An 11,513-nucleotide genomic window follows, 5' to 3' on the forward strand; every position below is an offset into this window, starting at 1 on the left:
GAAAAACATTGATTTTTTTGAATTTGTTCGCCCAAGATATTTGTATGGATTTTTAATTCAAAACAAAACAAAGTTACAATATATTATTTAAGGTAATAGCACCCCATAACCAATCACAGCACGCCAAGTGGACAGGGTGGGTCGTTTTGCACACAACCCCTTGCATTTGTCACTTATTAATCTCCTTGATCTTTGAAAGGTTTGTGAAAGATCTGCTGACTTCTGCTGACTTGGACTGCTGGTTGACAGGGTGGCCCAGGGTGAGTACTTCCTAATTTCCAGTTTGTGAAAAAAAAATCGTCCCAGGTTTGAAAATAGCTGAAACTTCTGCTGACTTGGACTGCCGGTTGGGTTGTTTGATGGCCAAATTTCAGCTATTTTCAAAAAACTCAACAGAAGTTTGACGAGAAGTTGGCTGAAATTTGACCAAAAAAACTATTTTTGCCAGTCGAAAGGTACTGTCCACCCCAGGCTGTGACGACCGAAATCCGTTTTTGGGGTCAAAAATCAAAACACAGGTTATCTGGAGCATATTCGTCAAAAGGTCCGGTGGGGAAGTATGATCATCAATTGAAGACACTAGTGGGGACGGGGCCTTTAGCCCCGGCCCATAAGGGGCTTTAGTCCCGGTTCACCAACCGGGACTAAAGGGGCGGGACTAAAGGCCTAACCTTTAGTCCCGGCCCTGTTACAAGTCGGGACTAAAGGTGCTCCACGTGGGCGCCTCGTAGCGCCCCAGGGACAGGCCCTTTAGTCCCGGCTCGTTACACGGACCGGGACTAAAGAGTTTCAGATTTTGCTTATTTTTGGGTTTTTTTTTGAATGAAATTATTTTTTGGGTTTTAGGGTTTTAGGGTTTAGGTGTTCGGGAGATTAACGTGATGCCTCGTTTGGTGTTCGGGAATTAGTTTTCATATAATTTAAATAGAAATAATTATGCATATATATATAAGATTAACTTATCTTACGAGCGAGCATAAATATACAATTATATGGAGATCTGAATTATCGGGACTAGAGCCCGTCTATTCGATTACATGGACGAACATCAGTAATGTCCCCTAGCTACACTAAATCGTCCTTTGTCATCTATAGCTTCCATCCTCAGAAAGGTCGCAAGCTCCTCTGCAACAGCAACCGCGCGTTGCTCTGGTAGGACCTTCGTCCTCATGGCCGTGTACTATATAAGAAGAGGAGATGAATATGAATATCAATCATGATAACAAAGAATGACGGGTAAAAATAGAGGTGTGAATGTTCATTCCTTACGTCGAATCTGTGATCCTTGTGCTCAGAGGTAAACGTGCGAATGGTCTCGCAAACATAGTATCCGCATAGATGCGTTTCCCGTGGCTGCTGGTCGCACTTTACAAGAATAGAATATATATAATCAAAATAATAATCTAGCATCATAAATGTATTGAAAATAGAAGTATATCATACTACTACTTACCTGAGCCGCTCTAAAGGTCAGCTTCTCAGGAAAGTTACCGGGAGTCACGCACTTGAACCGCTTCCAAACCCTGCCCGACAAGGATAATGATTTGCTAAGTTTTTCATTAATTGATATATCAGAAAATCATCGAAAGAGACCGATAGAGCGCAAGAATGATTGAAATTACCCTTGGAGCATGTCCTGCAGGCTTTGGAACTGTTCCAAGGGTCTCGATAATGGGTTGAAGGCATCAACTCTTCCCTTATCAATTTGAATGTCCAACAGAATCCAATGGAAGCTGCACATGTATATATATATGTGTGTGTCAGTAACTTATCAATTACACTTATAAGTGAATGGACACAACGGAGTAAAGACCCTCACCTGAAGTTGTATGGAAATAGTATGTGGTCACAGAAATTTTGATCTGTTAGAAACCTTAGAAGGTTTTCCTCCGTCTCCTTGGGTTTATCAGTTAGCGTCGCTATATGTATTTTATCTGGGTCAATAAACCCAATATTTAGGATGTTCTTACTTTTACAATCCAGAATCTTCATTCTGCATAATAGAGTACAAGTTATATATAGACAATGAATTGAAATAACTAAACATGTTATATGTAGACAACGAATTGAAAAACTTACAGACAATAGCAACTCATAAGCGATTTGTCGAGGGCGTCGCCATTGTACATCTGGAAGAGTTCATCAAAGTCGATATGGATTTCTTCGGGGCGGCCGTAGTACTCCCGTGGGACACTCACCACGATCATCGTTCTCCCATTCTTTGATTCACTTAAGTACCATGTATGCAAGTAATGCACATTTGTTGGGAGACCATCTTTGCTGACCGAAGGCTCTCCCATGACAAACTGTGGCTTAGGGGCTACCACGGCCTTGGGTAACCTGTCGTCTTGGGAAGCCAGAACATCTTCAACCGAGACACCCCATTCAGCCGCCCACTTCTTTGCTAATTCAAAATCTTGCCCCTGCACCGGAGGGGGAACATTCTCGGTTAACACCTTGAGGGGTGGGATCGACTGTTTGGCCTGTTGTCCAAGCTGAGGAACGTCTGATTTTTTCTTGCATGTAGTTGAACTTGATTTGCTCCCACTTGCACTTGCACGTGATCTGCTCTTTTTCACTTCCTTCTGCAATGTGCGTGTATAGTCATCAGGCTTATGGTGTAAGCCATACTGTGATGGAAGGGTCGTGAAGTATTTTGCAAATGCTATTTGCTTCTCGGTGTATTCCGGACGGGGCTCGGGTTCCTTCTTTTTCATCTGCGCATCATGATGTTCCTTTGCTATCCTGGCGTTTTCCTCGGGGGTACGATCATAAGGTCTGATAGGAAGATTAGCATGAGGTACCTTTGGGAGGGGCGACCGTTTGCGCTTTGGGGGCCTCCGTCGCATAGAAATCATCGGCGGAGCGTTCTTGGTGGCACGCTTCCGCTTAGTATCCTGTGCGGGCGGCGGCGGAGACGGACGACCCAAGTCCGGCGGCGGTGATCGAGATGTACCCGTGTTGTGCTGGCCGACGTCATGTGGAGGGCTTGGAGGTAATGGAGGTGTAGGTGACCTGTGACGACTCGGAGGCGGTGTTGTCCTTGGGGCCGAGCCTGGAAGCTTGATGTAGTTCTTGTCCCATAGGATGACTCCACCCAGTACTTCTCCGAGTGTCCTCTCATCTTCGGGTCCAGCTATGTCGAGCTCCATATCATGAAACCCCGCCATGATTTCATCCCCCCCGACTTTAGCAAAGCCAGCTGGAATCTCACGGCCATGCCAGCGTGCATCAGGGCCAGAAGGAAAGCTTGTCCAATGGCCACCTTCATGGATATGTTCTTGAATTTCTGATGGAGTTCACATGATGTTGACTCCTTGATTCCATCCACGGGGTAGCTAGGACCGCCCTCTATCATTCTTCGTGCATCGTCGGGCGGGGCCTCAGATTCAGCCACGCTGATTTTCCGCTTAGATGGGGCGCCGGTAATATCAAGTGCAGGATCTTCCTGGCGCGCTACTCCTCTAAGCTCATCAATCTGCTTTTGTTGCTCGTTAATCTTGGCAAGCAACTGGTTGAACTTGTCATTCTCCTCATCCTGCTGCCGCTTCTTTGCTCTCTCTCGGCTTCTGTAAGTGTCTTGGTCTCTGGCTAACCCAAGCCACCACGGGTAAGAAGGACCGAAGCCTCGCGTTCGTCCTCCTTGTTCGTCATTGCCGAGGACCAGTGTGAGCAAATCTTTCTCTCTATCTGCAGTGAACTTTCTTTTTCCCTCCTTAATTTCTTTCACTATCCTTTTCCAATTCTCCCTGGGTATCCTAAGACCGTCACTTCAGATGAGGTTCCCTGTTTTTTCGTCGTACGACCCACCATGCGCAAGGAACCAATTTCTTGCTCTCAATTCCCACTCATCACGGAGTGGTTCAGGTACGATGCATTTATCTAGTAGATCTTGCTCTTTCTTATCCCACTTTGGGATGGCAGTCTCATAGTCCCCTGGCCCCAGCTTGTGGTGATATTTCTTCTTGTCGGCATTTATCTTGTTCTTTTCTGATAATGCCTGGGCATATTCTCACTCCTTGTACTCTTGAAATGCCTTCCAGTGATTCGCCTGCTTGGCTAGATACCCCTCGAATACTAACACTTTCTTTGTCTTCAGATAGTTTTTCCATAGCTTCTTCTTCCAGCTATGGAACAGTTCGGCCATCTTCTTTAGAGTCCACTGCTTGACTTTGGCCCTCAGTTTGTCTGCGGCGTCTTCATTCTCACATTCTGACAGGTTGAAATGTGGCATGAGATCATTCCAAAGATTATCTTTGTACCTTTCGGCGACATAGTCACTATCGGCTGCCCCTTTGCGCTTGTTCCACTCCCGAACGCTGATCGAGACGTGATCCCTAACGAGAACTCCGCATTGCTTCTTGAATGTGTCAGCATCATTCTTAGGAAGCTTGGGTTCGCCCGTAGGCAATATCACCTCAAAGGTGTAATGCGTCCGTGCATCCAACTTTCTAGTCGGGCCTCGTTTCGTAGCTTTGCTCGATGTGGAGGCCTAAGAGGGAGAAACATTCGTCAAATGAATGTATATGTATACAGTATAGAGCTATCTCCAATATTTTTCACATATTACAAGTGATTGTCGAACTTCATATGTATACCTCGCCGGACTTTATTATTTCTTCAGCGGCTTCTCCACCGGCTTCTCCATCAGTGGAGCTATCACCTTCTCCGTCGTTGGACCTATCTCCTGCCCCATCGGCTTCATCTTCGTGTCGCTCGACCTCCGTTCCATATCCGGAGGGGTTTAGATATGACGACGGAGATTCAGCTGGTTCAACGTCGGGGCTGTCTTTGATTATATCTTCGAGAAGTTCTTCCTCTTCGAGGTTCCTGATATGTGGATCGATAGTTCTGCAAAAAACGGGTTCTCTTAACCTTTGTACCAAAAAAGAATTATTCTATCAGGAACTCCGTTCCAAAACAACTTTAGTCCCGGGTCGTGGCTCCACCCGGGACTCCTAGATTTCTGCATAGTATTCAAAGTAGGAGTACTTTTCCAATTTGAGCATTCAATAAGCAAAACCAAATCGTAAAATAAAGTAGTATTCAAATTAGCATGCATTCAATTATAAGCAAATACATCATCTCTTTTGTCCGTACATCGTCGAATATTATCACTAATACTCCTCGAATACTATCATACATATAGCATCACTGATACATCTAGAACCGTAGCGCCCGACGGGTATCGGCGCGGGCGGTGGACACCCAAAGAGAAGGAACCATCACAGGATCATAGCTCCAGTGAGATCCCCGAAGAACCTGCCAGGTATGCTCGAACCTGCCCTCCAACGCAACCATGTAGCGACGGACGTGCTCATCCTCCTCGGTGACACGGTGACGTACCACCTCCGCGGTGTCCGGAAGCCTCATCACCCTCACTGGCCCACGCGATCGCCACCAAACAAGGATCGGGTCAACGACGGGCTGGCTCCTCACCAACCTACGCCCCCCGGAAGGTAGCACCTCCCAATACCAGCCGGGTGGAGCCGAGTCCCGGACAGGGCCCCTCTGATCAAGCAGGTGTCCTCCGCTGAGTCGACGACGAGGATGCGGGATAGGCATCGTAAAATGAACTAAAAAAATAAACTAGTTCTATTAATTTTCTTGCTAAAAATAAACTATTAACACTTAAGCATATACAATAGAAAAATTAAACTATTAACACTTAAGCATATGCAATAGAAAAATTAAGCAATAATCTAAGAAACACTATTAACACTTAAGCATATACACTATACAATATTTCGTCTTCTTGTAACCCTAAACTAATTTTTCCTCTTCTTCTATTTCTCCTCTTCTTCTACTTCTTCTTCTACTTCTAATTCTCCTCTTCTTCTACTACTTCTCCTCTTCTCTTCTTCTACTTCTCCTCTCCTCCTCTTCTAATTTTTTCTCTTCTTCTATTTTTCCTCTTCTTCTCCTCTCCTCCTCTTCTTATTCTCCTTTTTCTTCTTTTCTTCTCCTCCTCTTCTTATTTTCCTTTTTACTAATTCTAAATATTACTAACCCTAATAATCTAGCACAAACCTAATAACAATAGGAATTAAATGACAAAAAAATCGTTTTCTTCTTTTCTTCCCTTTTTCTTCCTTTCTTCTCCTTTTTCTTCTTTTCTTCTCCTTTTTCTTCTTTTCTTCTACTGGCCGGAGTGTTGGGGAGGAGGGGGCGGGGGGCTTACCATCCGAAGGTGTCGACGGTGCGCGGCGAGGAGGACGACGGCGACGGCGAGGAGGACGGCAGGCGACGGCGAGCAGGACGGCGGGCAGCCTGACGGCGTCGTCGAGTTCGTCGTTGTGCCGCGCCGGGCAGGAGAACGAGGAAGAAGGAGAGAAGGAAATGCGATTTGGGTTGGAAATTTTCTAACTCCCGCTTATATAGGTGGATCTTTAGTCCCGGTTCGGGGCTCGATCTGGGACTAAAGACACCCTTTAGTCCTGGGTGGAGCCACGACCCGGTACTAAAGGCCCTTTTTCGGCAGACCAGAAGGCGGGAAGCAGGGGCCTTTAGTCCCGGCGCGGCGCTCCAACCGGGACTAAAGGGTGTCTTTAGTCCCAGGGCGTGGCTCCACCCGGGACTACAGCCCCTCCTCGGCTGGACAATAGATTTAGTCCCACCTCGCCCAGCGAGGGGGACTAACACTTGTTTATAAGCCCCGTCGCAGCTTCTCCATCGAGCTCCTCTCTAAAGGAGGCTTACGGGCCTAAACTCACTGAAAATTGAAACTATATTCGAAATTATGGAGAAAATTCAACCTGAATTCAAAGTGAGTTCACTTTGAATTTAGATTGAATTTTCTCTATAAATTCTCATATAGTTTCAATTTTTTTCTATTTTCATAATTAATAATTTTGACTATCCAAACTATTATCTATTTTGTTATTTTCCATTAAAAACTATGTTTATTAAAAAATCTTTTTGCATATTTGAGAATTTGACAAAACTATGATAATGAAAAGTGTTTGAAATTGAATAAATAATGCAAAACTATTTTCTATTTTCATAATTAATAATTTTGACTATCCAAACTATTATCTATTTTGTTATTTTCAATTAAAAACTATGTTTATTAAAAATTCTTTTTGCATATTTGAGAATTTGACAAAACTATGATAATGAAAAGTGTTTGAAAAGTGTTTGAAATTGAATAAATAATGCAAAAATATTTTCTATTTTCATAATTAATAATTTTGACTATCCAAACTATTATCTATTTTATTATTTTCAATTAAAAACTATGTTTATTAAAAATTCTTAAAGTAGGTAGGGTAGCTCGCTCACCTGCACGTTGCTTATTAGTGTAAGAGTGTAGACTGCACGGAGATAATGATGGTTGGAGCACGAGTTGAGATTTTTATAGAGCGGAGTAGCTGAGAATGATAAGTGCTCTCCGTCTCATGTCATGTCAGTCAAGTCGAGTCGATGGGGGTCTTCCGTCTTGTCCCGCCGCTTCGGTTAAGGACGGGCGACAGCCGCTTGGCTGGCACCCAAGTGAGCTTCGTGGCACTTGCATGCACCGTGCGTTGTCATCCTTCGCGTGTGCTGCTCTGCTCGTGCTCCGCGGTGGCACTGGCACTTGAAGCTTCTTGGTCGGCAACTGGATGCACGTGGAATTAACATGAACGCTTGGTAAGATATGTGTGCCGCGCCACGTGGCGAGGCCTTCAACTTGCTACATGTGGTCGCTTGCAAAAAAAATGCTTAATTTTTATAACACACTACATATGCAAACACTTATATACACATGCATATGCTTATTTCTATGAATATACCCACGCATATTTTATTTTTTGAGCATCTTCGAGGGACTAAGCCGGCATATGATCTTGACATTTATGAAGTCATCTTAGACGCCTCGTTGTTGATGGAAACGTCTCCTTCCACTGAAAGCATATCATCAAAAATCCTGAAATAAATACAAAAATGATGTAAGCATCATGATTTAAACTCTAATGGGCTGGAATGACACTGTGCCTCTAACCATCCAATCATATATGGTGGACACTAGCTCACCTGATTTTTCAACCGTCGATGATGGTCGCTACTCCTACTTCCCCTAGTGCATAACCAATATCTAGCACAAGGAGAAGAAGGAGAAACGACCCCCCACAACAACAGTCGACATTCTTCTTCTCTCATGTATGGTGGACACTCCCTCACCTGATTTATCGACCGTCGATGATGGTCGCTACTCCTTCTTCCCCTAGTGCATAACAAATATCTAGCACAAAGAGAAGAAGGAGAAGCAACCCCCACAACAACAGTCGGCATTCTTCTTCTCTCATGTATGGTGGGAACTCCCTCACCTGATTTTCTGACCGTCGATGATGGTCGCTATTCCTTCTTTCCCTAATGCATAACAAATATCTAGCACAAGGAGAAGAAGGAAAATCGACCCCCACAACAAAAGTGGTTCCGCTGCACGCCACGTGGGACTAATGGTCTTTCATTTTTAAATGACTGTTTTAATCAAAAACAGATCTGTTACAAAAGGGATTTCATTTTTTGAACTTATTTGAACTGAAGACTTTTTGTATATATATGTGGTCGAAATGCATGATACCATGAAGTTAGAAAGGGCTAAACCATTCAAAAGTAGCAAATGAAGTTAGAAAGGGCTAAACCATTCAAATTTGGAAACTATAATGGCACAAACAGAAACTAGACATATATAAATTGGTCCAAGCAGTACATGATACTAGTCCAAACAGTACATAATAATAGCTATCATAGATATATATATTCGAGGTGACGCTGGCCATAGTTGACGACTCGAATCAGAATGTCCACCTTATTCGAGGTGACGCTGGCCATAGTTGACGACTCGAATCTTGCGGTACAACTCGTATGAAACGTATGCATCTTTTGCTGCATACTCAATGTTGATACGATCAAGTGGGGCCTTCTCCCAAAGTTTGTGCTGAGACTTTGGGAAATTGGTCTTCATATCACCATATTCCTCGTCGATCAAGGCAACTGCCATATGAGCCATCGAAGTCCTGACATGTCGAAGCCTGAATACCGTTTGGAGATCAATGAGGTAACCAGTTGGTATCTCAATACCGAAGCTGTACCTCATCTTCAGCTTGTCGTTCGTTATGTCAACGGTAGTAAAAGTGATGCCGCTGCGAAGGAAGTCCATGAGTTCTGGACAATGCTTGTCACTACTGCAACAGAAACAAATTAAAATGGAACAAATGTTACGTACTGCTGCAATAAGGAAACATGTTTCACTACAACTAAAGAGAAAATTATCTTTAGGATTCAAACAGAACATATGCAATGGAACCTAGAGAGATCACTATAGCTATCCAATGGAACCTAGAGAGATCACTAGCTATATGCAATTTTCATGACTATGACATATCATATTGCTATCCAATGGAACCTAGAGAGATCACTAGTGAAAGGACGTGGATGTCGCCTAGAGGGGGGGGTGAATAGGCGCTTTAAAATAATTAAGGTTTAGGCTTGAACAAATGCGGAATAAAACTAACGTTTAATATGGCAAGCACAAAACCTACAAACAACTAGGCTCACCTATGTGCACCAACAACTTATGCTAAGCAAGATAAACAACTAAGTGATAGCAAGATATATTACAATAAACAATATGTCTATCACGAAGTAAAGTGCATAAGTAAAGGGTTTGGGTAAGAGATAACCGAGGCACGGGGAGACGATGATGTATCCCGAAGTTCACACCCTTGCGGATGCTAATCTCCGTTAGAGCGGTGTGGAGGCACAATGCTCCCCAAGATGCCACTAAGGCCACCGTAATCTCCTCACGCCCTCGCACAATGCAAGATGCCGTGATTCCACTAAGGGACCCTTGAGGGCGGTCACCGAACCCGTACAAATGGCAAACCTTGGGGGCGGTCACCGAACCCGTACACGTGGCAACCCTTGGGGGCGGTTACCGAACCCGTACAAATTGCTCGGGGCAATCTCCACAACCTAATTGGAGACCCCGACGCTTGCCCGGAGCTTCACACCACAATGATTGAGCTCCGAGACACCACCAAGCTTCTAGGACGCCAAAGCATCCGCGAAGAACAATATCTAGGGTACTAAGTACCAAAGGTAATAAGCTTCTCAAACTTCACTTCCACGTATCACCGTGGAGAACTCAACCCGATGCAACTAATGCAATGGCAAGAACACACGAAGTGGTCAAGTCCCTCACACTCAAATCCCTCCACAACAACGAAAGCTATGGAGAAATATGAGAGGAAGAACAAGGAGCTCACAAAGAACTCCAAGATCAAGATCCAAGGGGTTCCCCTCACATAGAGGAGAAAGTGATTGGTGGAGATGGGGATCTAGATCTCCTCTCTCTTCTCCCTCAAGAACAAGCAAGAATCATTGGAGGGATTGAGAGTAAGCAAGCTCTAAGAATGTCAACAATGGAGGTAGAACAAGAGCTCAACGGATGGATAAGGCCAAGGGGGAAGAAGACCCCCTTTATATAGTGGGGGAAGGAATCAGACCGTTACCCCCACTCTCTGCCCGAGCTCGAGCGGTACTACCGCTGGCTGCAACGGTACTACCGCTGGCACTCCAGCGGTACTACCGCTGACTGCAGCGGTACTACCGCTGGCCCCAGCGGTACTACCGCTGGGCCCCTGGTAGTGCAAAGGCACTACCACCGCCAAGAAAGTCTTCGCAAAAAGGTCCGTCCACGAACAACCGCTAGGCAGGCGGTACTAAGCTCCTCGAGCGGTACTAACGCTGACCAGGGGCGGTACTACCGCCAGCCAGCGGTACTACCGCTAGGGCCAGCGGTACTACCGCCAACTCTAGCGGTACTACCGCTAGGTCCAGCGGTACTACCGCTCGCCACTGAAACGGCCATAACTTTCGCATACGAGCTCCAAATCGAGCAAACCCAAGCTTGTTGGATTCAGGACAACAAAATCTTAAGACCATGCAGATATGAAAATGCCAATGATATAGAGATGTGAGTCCTCTATGAATGAAGAACCGGCAAAAACTCCAACATCGAAAACATCATAGTAGATGCATATGGACTCCGTTTTCGATGAACTCGAGCTTGTCACGAAGATGACCATAAGCTCTAAAACTCACAAAGAGAAACACCAAACAAGAACCAAGAAGTATGATGCAAGGATGCAAATGGTTTGAGCTCTCAACGAACGATACGATCAAGCTACTCACTTGAGAGCCCCCCTTGATAGTACAACAATCTATCCTAACCAGAAAACCTATCAAGGGCAAACCTATACCTTGCACCTCGTCCTCTTGAGCTAGATGATGATGATCTTGGCTTCCTCAAGATGGACCACCTTTCTTGATTGCGTTGGATTGATGAATACTAGTTGATTGCTCCCCCATACTCACTATGGGTGAGCCACTCTTTAGCATATATTCACAAGTCCATTGCCACCACAATGGACGGCAAGCTTCAAGCATGCTATCTTCGTGCTGATCCACTTGAACTTGCACATCGCAATCTTGATGACGATCACAACTTGACGTCATACTCCATGGGT

Source organism: Hordeum vulgare, chromosome 5H (assembly GCF_904849725.1).
Source record: "Hordeum vulgare subsp. vulgare chromosome 5H, MorexV3_pseudomolecules_assembly, whole genome shotgun sequence".
Taxonomy (NCBI): domain Eukaryota; kingdom Viridiplantae; phylum Streptophyta; class Magnoliopsida; order Poales; family Poaceae; genus Hordeum; species Hordeum vulgare.